Here is an 8875-nt window from a genome sequence, read left to right as displayed (position 1 = left end):
ATGGTTAGGTCCATCACGGTTACCCTCTAAAAGGAACAAGTTCTCTCCTGAATTTCAAGGATCTCAATGTCTTTTTCTCTAATGTCTCAATAGGTTGTTATCTCTAGCATTCCAATTTCTATCTTTTCGGTGAGAAACAGTATGTAAACTTAGCTAACCGGGTACTATGTGACGCTAGAAGTTTCAAAAATGCGACTAAAATGTTTCTCCCATACCCCCAAACTTAAATCTAACATTGTCCTCGATGTTCTAAAGATAAAATTAAAAGCATGAAAAAGGAGAAACTGTTACCAATGAAGCAAAAGAGATAAGGAAAGATATTACCATGTCGCATGAATATTGGGTTACCTCCCAAGAAGTGCTAAGTTTAAAGTCTTCAGCCAGACATCAAATACCACAAAAAGTATTGTCACCTTCCAAAGTCATATACCAATAGCCGAAAAAGCTGCGGGTCCTCGGAACCAAAAAGAGCTGACACAAATATAGAACTACCATCTTGGATTATAAAAATGAGCAACCAGAGCCTAACTTGATCTAGGGTTTTTCTCAAGGCAACTAGATTTATCTGGGGTGTCCCTTTGGGCTCTATATGAGTGTCTAGGAAATTAGGTTCAACTGGATGACTTGTTTCTAAGAACTGGATTTCCTCATGGAAAGTATCGGGAGGATCAGGTAGCAGAGTTTGAAGAAACTCAAGTAAGACCTTAGAGGCACAAAGCTCGAGTCCCAAGTTAGGGACTTCAATTAGGGATGCTTTCCGATCACTAGAATCATCATTACCCCCAAACTTAGGGTGAACACTATCCTCAAATGGACCAAAATCTATGGGATGGATTCTAGGGTCCATAAAGTCAACACAATGTCTAACTTCTCTTGGGGACTGGTCATCTAAACGAACAACATCATCATATAAAGGATTATCGAAGAAAATCTCTATCATAGGCTCATCAACTAAGGTGTTCCTCATGCTTATCTCCTCCGAATCAGTAAAGGGTTCCTCAAATAAAGGATTATCAAACATACTGCAGGCTAACTGATCAGGAGCTACAGTGCTAATCATGTTCACCACTTCTAAATCATCTATTTCAGAAGACTTAATGACATTAAATACATTTAGCTCAGAAGTCATATTACCAAAAGATATGTTCATAAGTCCGGTTCTACAATTGATGAACATTAGATGTGGCCAAAAATGGGCGACCTAGAATCACCGGGATTTGAGCACCTGGGTTCTGAACAGGCTGGGTATCTAGAACAACAAAATCCACTGGGTATAAAACCTATCGACCTCAATGAGAACATCTTCTATGACACCACGAGGCACTTTGACAGACCTATCAGCTAATTGAAGTGTCAAATTGGTCGGTTTCAACTTACCAAGACCTAGCTGGGTGTACACATGATACGGGAGTAAGTTAACACTAGCTCCTAAGTCAAGCAATGCCTTATCAACTACATGATTACCAATAACACAAGATATGGTGGGGCATCCAGGGTCTTTATACTTAGGGGGTGTTTGGTTCAGAAGAATTGAACTTACTTGACCAGCTAAAAAGGCTTTCTTATGGACATTCAGCTTACGCTTTCTTGTACAAAGATCTTTAAGGAACTTGGCATAAGCAGGCATTTGCCTAATTGCTTCTAATAATGGAATGTTGATGTTCACCTGCTTAAATGTTTCCATTATCTCGTTGAAAATCGACTCCTTCTTTGTTGGGGCTAACAACTGGGGGAACGGGGCTCTGGGAGCAAAGTCGGGCTCATCAGGACCCCCATTGGTCTCTTTGGAGACTCTATCAATCTTCTCATTTTCTGGCTCATAAGGGTGAACTACAGCATGTTCACTATCAGGCATGGCAACCTTATTGTCAACTTTCTTTCCACTCCTAAGGGTTGTAATAGAGTTCACATGATTGTACGATTTCTCTGCTTTAGGATTGGGTTGAGTTTGACTAGGAAACTTACCTTTTTCCCTCAAAGACTCATTTATATGACTAACCTGGGTTTTCAACTCGGAAATAGCCTGAGAGTTAGCCTGACCTATTCTCTTATTTTCTTCTATACCTTGAGCAACAGATTGCTGAAACTGCATAGTGTTACGAGTTAACAAAGCAAGAGACTCTTCTAAACTCATAATCTTCTTATCCGAAGGGTTCTGAAACTGTTCCGGGGCTGAAGGATTCTTAGGATAGCCAAAACCTGGGGGAGTTTGAGAGTTACTAGACTGACCTTGATTCTGGCCCTTAGACCAAGAAAGGTTGGGATGGTTTCTCCAGCCAGGGTTATAGGTTTCTGAATAAGGGTCAAACTTCTGACGGTTATCGAATCTAGTGTTGTTATAAAGAGCATTGGCTTGCTCTTCAACAGTATGGTCTTCCCAAAAAGGCTCTATTCTACCACTAGTACCACTAGAATGACCTAATTCCAACGCTTCTAACCTTTTGGCTATGGCTGCTATTTTAGCATCTGACTCATAGGATCCTTCTACCCTATTGACATTTCCTCTACTTAGAAGAATTGTTTTCTGGGGTTCCCTATTATTTTCCCATTGTTGGGTCTTATTGGCGATTTCATTCAAAAATGTCATCGCCTCATCAACAGTTTTATTCTCAAACCCACCTGTGCATAAGGACTCAACCATGGTCGTTGTTGAATAGTCTAAACCCTCGTAGAGGATCTGAACTAACCTAACCTTCTCTAAACCATGATGAGGACATTGAGAAATTAAGTCATTGAACCTTTCTAAATACCTATATAAAGATTCTCCCTCTTGTTGAGCAAAAGTACAAATTTGTGTCCTAATAGACGATGTTTTGTGCCTTGGGAAAAACTTATGTATAAAGGCAGATGTAAGTTGTTCATAGGTTTCAATTGACTCAGAATCCAAACTATACAGCCAAGATTTGGCTTTATCTTTTAAGGAAAAGGGGAATAACCTAAGTTTCAGTGCATCACTAAGGTTTTTAATTTTCAGAGTACTACATATTTCCTCAAATTCCCTAACATGAAAATAGGGGTTCTCATTCTCTTTTCCTAAAAAGGTTGGGAGCATCTGTAAAGTCCCAGGTTTGAGTTCATAATTTGCCTCGGTTTCAGCTAACTTGATACAAGACGGACGAGAGGTCCTAGTTGGGTTCAATAAAGCTTTTAAAGTTGCCATTTCTGGCACTACCAAAGGACTAGGAGAAATTTCTTCACAAAGACGCAGATTCTCAAAACTGAAGTTTCCAAAAACAGGGCTCTCAAAAGAACAATCTTCGAGCTCCCTGCTTATATCAGAAGAACTACTAGGTTTTTCGCTAATCAATCGACCTAGAGTATCTCTTTTCCAAGCCCTATTAACAAAATCGGGCATACACTAAAAAAAATCAAAAAAGAAATAAAAATCCTAACAGGAAGGTTCTAGCAATTTTGTTATAGTTTTGAAAGTGGTAGTAAAAGTTCGTTGCTCGGACTTGTAAAGATTTAAAAATAAAAATATATACAAAAAAAATATTAACACTGGTGCGAGAAACTGGGGCTTAGGATTCGGCCAAATTCATTTCTTAAATGGTTCAGAAATTAATTCTAGGCAATTATAATTCAAAACAAAATGAATATTAACTCTATTCTTTTCCAAAGTAGATTTTATAAAATATTACTTGTATTTCTTAAGCATGGCATATCAAAAATCCCTAGGACTAAGCATAAACCATCAAATGAAATCACAAATAATTAATTAAAATCTTAATTCAATTAAAATTGGTGCAAAAATTAAATATAGAATTAAATAAAATTACCACATAGATGAATTAAGGCTTCCTCCATCGCCTCAGTGTTGGGGTTTAGCTCCTCATATTAATCATAATCTCAAAATACATGTATAAAGCTCAAAAGTTGATTAAAGGGAGTAAAACAATTGAGCAGAAAATTGCAACAGAAATAACTGTTACAAAGGCGCTGTTCAACTGTTACAAGAAGAACGATACAAATGTTATGTTGTTGCAAACTACGACCCACCACTCTGCGTCGTAAACACTGTTGGAGAACGACTGTCTATGCAAGTCTGTTCTTCGTGTTCTTGGCCTTCATCAATGGCAGCAGCAGCAGAAACTCAACTCGTGATTTCTGCTTCCTGCGCTCTCCTCTCTTCTCCCAACTCTCGACAGCCCCTCTACTCGACCCAAAGAACCTTTATATACTCACATGCATCATCAAATACCCCGCAATAACTCGTGAAAATCCTTCTTTACTCGGAATATTTTTTTTCTTATTTCGGAGAATAATTTCCAAAAATAACTTCTCCACGCACCAAATCTCTTCCAACACGCTCAAAATCATGTTGTAATCACCCAGAGTGTTGCTGGAGCCATCAAACTCGATCGAAACACGTTCATAACTCTCCAAAACTCGTGTTTTTCTCCTCCCTGTACGTGTGTCTCTGTTTTGAGTTCGTGGCTTCCCTAGCCAATTATATCCAAATTCGATCGGACCCGACACCCAAAATATCTTCCTTAGGCTTAATCACATCTTTCTGCCAAGTTTCAGCCATTGAATCGACCCATAACCCCTTCATTTTGACGATCGAAATTCTTCCAGAACTGTTTAGAAATTTCCCGCCTTTTTCCAAAATTTGAATTATGAGAAGAAAAGTGTCCTCCCCCTAATCCTGTATGGGTGTCCCTTTAGCAATTGGGGTGGAAATAGTAATTTTCTGGGTTCCTCCGGTACATTTCTGGGACGCTTCCGGTGCATTTCTGAGGTGCCTCCGGTACATTATCCTGGGGTGTAAAACACTACTTTTCGAGCTCATTTCGTCGCAAAGGCTTATTTCTTTAAAAACATCTACAAAAACACAGAATAACACAATAAGTACTTAATCGAGTCTAACAATACAGAATATTGAGAACAAAATAGACACATAAATGCGTCTATCAAATACCCCCAAACTTACTATTTGCTAGTCCTCGAGCAAAACTAAAAAAATAAAACCGAGTTAATCTCTGGTGGGTTTAACATAGGTGTACCCATAAAAACCGTGACTTCTAATTGGTCACAAGTATCCAAAGAGCTATGAGGACATACATATTCTCAACCTATCTCCAAGTAACTAGAATGCCAGAGAAATTAAAGGTGTCAGCTCTAAAGCTGATTGAAGAAAAGGGGAGACACATCCGCACGACTGCTAGATAAAGAGATATCCGCTACACAGCTAGATAATCATTGTAAGACTCAGAATCCAAACTATACAGCCAAGATTTGGCTTTATCTTTTAAGGAAAAGGGGAATAACCTAAGTTTCAGTGCATCATCACTAAGGTTTTTAATTTTCAGAGTACTACATATTTCCTCAAATTCCCTAACATGAAAATAGTCATTCTCTTTTCCTAAAAAGGTTGGGAGCATCTGTAAAGTCCCAGGTTTGAGTTCATAATTTGTCTCGGTTTCATCTAACTTGATACAAGACGGACGAGAGGTCCTAGTTGGGTTCAATAAATCTTTTAAAGTTGCCATTTATGGCACTACCAAAGGACTAGGAGAAATTTCTTCACAAAGACGCAGATTCTCAAAACTGAAGTTTCCAAAAACAGGGCTCTCAAAAGAACAATCTTCGAGCTCCCTGCTTATATCAGAAGAACTACTAGGTTTTTCGCTAATCAATCGACCTAGAGTATCCCTTTTCCAAGCCCTATTAACAAAATCGGGCATACACTAAAAAAAATCAAAAAAGAAATAAAAATCCTAACAGGAAGGTTCTAGCAATTTTGTTATAGTTTTGAAAGTGGTAGTAAAAGTTCGTTGCTCGGACTTGTAAAGATTTAAAAATAAAAATATATACAAAAAAAATATTAACACTGGTGCGAGAAACTGGGGCTTAGGATTCGGCCAAATTCATTTCTTAAATGGTTCAGAAATTAATTCTAGGCAATTATAATTCAAAACAAAATGAATATTAACTCTATTCTTTGCCAAAGTAGATATTATAAAATATTATTTGTATTTCTTAAGCTTATCTTTGGTTTGAATATATTCATATACATTCTCAACAACCAAAGATAATTACGAAGGATGCCCTTGGCTCGTACATATCTAAGTACGAGCATCTGGGGGAAAAAGCGGAGCTTATCTTTGGATTGAGTATATTCGTATGGAAATCAAGGGATATCAACAGGATGTAAGGATATGCAACCTAACGGAGGTAAGGCTGAATGAAGAAAGAGCCGCCGAACAACAACATGAAAGGAAAAGAAGAACGAAGAATACCAACGAAGTGAAGAACAAAGACTTCAAGGTTCCCGGATCCCCCTCGCCTAAGGATACAAGCACTAACAACGCTCCGGAGGGTGATAGCTCCACCAAATGACAACTACAGAAACGGAAGGTTATGAAATATTGTCCTTAGATTATACGTATCTAAGTGTGAGCAATTAAGGACAAAGATGAAGCATAAGAACGAAGGTTCAAAATAAAACTCGCATGGAAGGACAAAGCTTCGTTTGTCTAAAATTCTTAATCTTATCGCTTTGCGAATTTCTGGGGGAAAAGGAAGGTATGTAGTATCAACATCATCAACGAAGGTCAATTCCCCCAAACCGGATCTACAAACGAAGGTGGAGGTCATAATTATTGGAGACAAATACATCAACAATGGTTGTATTTTACAACCTAAATATGAATCTGAAGGTATGCATAGGAGCGAATCCCCTTAAAGGCAGACTCACAACTGTCAGGCATACATGTGACCGAAGCCTGTTAAAGGCAGACTCACCATTGCAAAGAATGGGTTATTCAATCCAAAGCTGCGAAGGTACAAATAACGTGTGCTTAGGTGTATGCATACTCAACGAGGATACAACTCATACTCAGCTATGATGGGTCACACGATGACGCATAAGCATGACGCAACCTGTCAACCACCACTATTGCGATACTCCTAGTCTAGAAATGTGCGAAGCCTATACGTTTGTATACACACAAGTGCACAACTCAAATGCAACGAAAAACGAAGTCTGTATACATATGTATAAACAAAATCTCCAACCTGAGGAACATACGAAGTGCTGAACACTAATGCAAGCGGCAGTTCGTTGCAAGAAAAAAATTCTTCAATACTAATAAGAAGCAACAATTCAATCCTAGATGGTACCCTTCGAATACACAAGGTGCCAAAGGAATTTGTGTTTTTATGCAGGAACGAAGCCTACATGAGAAACTCATTGCAACCATAAAGAATCCTACAAGGGGCATCTCACTACAAGCAAAGTACCATGTGGCACCCAGGATGAACATATAGATGACAAAGACGAGGAGGAAACCTAAAATTACACGGACGAATGCTCCATAAATGCGAATACTTTTCATTTCAAAAGCAAAAGGGGGCAAACATACGTCACTCATGGCGCCTCTACAACATCAATTAAAAACAATAAATACATGGTGAAGGTAATACAATTGTAAGGTATGCTTATATACATAGCAATCAATATAAATCCTGGATTTGGAATATAGCTTTTAATGTGTGTGAAATGAAACAAACATACAAAAAAAAGGGTTAAAACTAACACACACTGTCAGAATTGACGACAAAAACGAAGGGTTAGAAATGACACCCACCGTCAAGAGGGACGATGACGCAAGGCAAGGCAAGGCATAACTGCGCATATGTCAATCTCGGATCCTCGGGGCGATGGCTCCTTTTATGAGGCATAAGAAAAAATAAGATATCTCCTATAGAGATACCCCGTCGAACTAAAGCAGTCTTACAGGAAAATTATTTCTCACGTAGGGACCCTTTCCACCACGGTAAATTCTGCCCAAAGGATACTCTGGTAGGACGTTGAATGTTCCACCACGGTTAATCATACCTTATCACCGAGCGATGGCTTGATTGAGCAACAAACTAGACATACTATGTCATAAATATTGTGCAACAAAGAAAGCAAAATGTTATAACACACATTACAAAAAGGTTAAAAATACCAAATGGCGTATGTACGTATTTTATTTACGCAGGTACAACAATACGCGAAAAGCTTAACCAACGACAAAGGTTCCAAAAGGTATACTTCCATTGCAAAGGAGCGAAGCTATAACAATGAAGGTGCACCAGGAGACAACTCCATACCATGCAAGTAAAGAGACTTCTTAGAGTCACCTTAGCCGAAAGAAAAACTAAAAGGTAAATAATATACGCCCAAGCAATAAGCTCAAACTCGGCTAAAACTTAGTTGCATGCTATGAGGTGCCGACTGGTTCAAAATGATAGCAAAGATACCTAAGCAGCGAGCTCCGCTTTTAAAAGGGGTGAAAACTACTATCCCAGTCTCGCTTTCATTAATGAAGACGTGGACTTCGTAAATAAATACATACATGCATACATACATACATACACATATGCATACATATATACACACACATATACATACATACTTGCATACATACAAAAATACATATATTTTTGTGATAGTATTAGCACCAAAGCCTTGTTCGATACTTCGAAGGTACCTCAGTAAACTACTTCAGTACTTCGAGGGTACCTCAGTAAACTACTTTGATACTTCTCTACATCGAAAAAATACTTCAATACTTCAAAGGTACCTCAGTAATATACTTCGATACTTCTATATTTCGAAGGTACCTCAGTAATATACTTCGATACTTCTATACTTCGAGGGTACCTCAGCAAATTACTTCGATACATCTATACTTTCAGGGTACCTCAGCAATTTACTTCATACCTCAATGGTACCTCGGCGAATTTACTTCAAGGATACCCCAGCAAGCTGCTTCGAAGGTATCTCAGCAAACTTATTTGATACTTTGATGAAAATCTTCAGCGAAATAAATCAAGATTTTTTCTTAAGGGTCATTCTTCGAATAACCCTCAAGAAAAGGGG

Source organism: Papaver somniferum, chromosome 7 (genome assembly GCF_003573695.1).
Source record: "Papaver somniferum cultivar HN1 chromosome 7, ASM357369v1, whole genome shotgun sequence".
Taxonomy (NCBI): domain Eukaryota; kingdom Viridiplantae; phylum Streptophyta; class Magnoliopsida; order Ranunculales; family Papaveraceae; genus Papaver; species Papaver somniferum.
This window is presented reverse-complemented; position numbering follows the sequence as displayed.